Source organism: Egretta garzetta, unplaced genomic scaffold, assembly GCF_000687185.1.
Source record: "Egretta garzetta isolate BGI_Z169 unplaced genomic scaffold, ASM68718v1 scaffold108, whole genome shotgun sequence".
Taxonomy (NCBI): domain Eukaryota; kingdom Metazoa; phylum Chordata; class Aves; order Pelecaniformes; family Ardeidae; genus Egretta; species Egretta garzetta.
In genome coordinates this window covers 2213804-2215638 of record NW_009260614.1, presented here as the reverse complement: position 1 = coordinate 2215638, position 1835 = coordinate 2213804, and the positions used below count along the sequence as shown (strand labels likewise).

The 1835-nt window shown below is 47.7% G+C and overlaps 1 protein-coding gene across 1 annotated transcript in view; it reads left to right on the top strand.

Annotated features, from left to right (window-relative positions):
* GALNT17 (polypeptide N-acetylgalactosaminyltransferase 17) overlaps positions 1–1835 on the top strand; it is a gene marked incomplete at its 5' end in the record, with an annotated part of 214860 nt that overhangs the window by 211577 nt on the left and 1448 nt on the right. The gene's annotated exons all lie outside the window — the stretch shown is intronic.

The window sequence follows — 1835 nt, the reverse complement described above, 5'->3', positions numbered from 1 at the left end:
AGGAATGGGTGACTTTTAACTAAGAATTTTTAAGGAGGTAGCTTATTGAGTGATTATGTAAGATTTACTGACATTCTTGTTGGTTCTGTTCTGGTTTTGTATTTTTCTTCCCAGGATTATAGGGAAAATTGTAAAACTAAGAGTGATGATGCTATGACAGTGCAAGTGGGATATCCTGAGCATGTCTGTTGTCTAATCTAGCCTCTGATCCTAGAAGAGTGTTTATACTGTCTGTATTAGTCAGTAAGATGGAACTCGGTATGTCAGACGGGTATAACTAACTTGAAAGAGAAAGTTAAGTGAAGTTGGCTTGAATGTTTTGACAAAGTTGTTTGTTTTTACTGTAAAACTTGTATTGTACACTACGTTTTCCTAACCTTATAAATAATGCTTTGCCTTCTTTTGCAAATTGGTGTTCATATGAGGCCTTGCCAAAATTGAGCTTTTTATGATTTGATTTGGGAAAAATTACTTGGGCAAAATAATTTTTTTTTTTTTTTTTTTTTTTGCAAGGCAGGCTGCCTCATTCTCTGTGCTGGTGCTTAAATACTAATTCAGATGAGTTGCGTGGTTAAAAACACGCTGTTGGGCTGAGAACACCATCTCGCTTGAGGCTTGGCTCATCAAAACATGGAACTGCTAAAACGAAACAATGCAAACGTGAGCCTTCAGCTGGGCTGGGAGTGCCCAGGGGGTCGTTCCCAGGTTGCTCCAGCCTCATGCATGGGGCAGCTCCCTTGCTGGGGACCTGGCACGGCGTGAGCTGAGCTCCATGGTGGGCAGGATCCCTGTCCTGTCGTCAGGTACCCCGCACCTGAGGGAGATGGTGAATCGGTGGGAGGAGGAGGAGGTGATAGTTACAACTTAAAGCTCTGTGGGCTGCCCTCCTTTCCACCCCTGCTGCACTAGGGGTGATTACTGTAAAGCTCGAGAGATGTGCTGTTCTGCACCAGCTTGCAAAGGGCTTTGGGGGGCAGAAGAGCAGATCCTGCACCAGGGGACGGGTCAGGGCAGCTTTGCCCCATGCTAGCATCAATCGTGTGGCTGCTGCAGCTGAATCCCCTGGGGTGAATGCCTTTGGCAAATGGACCTCAGCAAGACGTGAAGTAGCAGAGGGCTTGCTTTGATACACAAGGTGTTGGCTAAACGTGTAGCTCCACCAAGAGCTGGGAGCAAAGCGCGCCAGGCACCCTCCCCAGGGAAGATGGGCAGCCCTGGGGCCAGCCGGAGGATTCAGCACTCCCATACCTGCAACGGGCGTCATGGAGGGAAGGCAAAACTGGCTTCGAGCACCATAACTGTCTGTGGTTCCTAGTTGGAGTCAGACCCTGTTACGTTGTTTTAACTTGATTTTCAGTGTTTAATTATTCCAGCCGAGATAACCCGAACTCCCAGTGTGATTTACTGTCTCTTTTTAAGCTTCTGGGTCACAGATATGCTCAGTTAATTAGTGTGCTGAATACTCCTTATTTGTCTGCTAGATAATGGATTGATTCATAATTTAAATAAGCAGCTGTATATATCTTTCCCTTGAACTGTAAAAGGCAGGCCGCTGTCATTCATCTGTTTTCACTCCTGAATTTAAATATGTTTAGGGAAATATTTTGGTGGGATTCCCTAAACACTGCAAATGGAGGAGCCCTTTGTGTGCGGCCGTGCCGTGGCACCAGGGCTTTCTCAGTGCCAGGTCTGCCTTGCCCGCCCACCACCCCCGAGAGCCACTGCTGCTGCCCGGTGCTCCCAGCTTGCATCTCCTTGGCAGCCAAGACAGGCCCTGGGAGCACTGGGCAGTCAGATGTGGGGGTTAGCTGTGATCCTGAGCCTTTGCTTCAGTG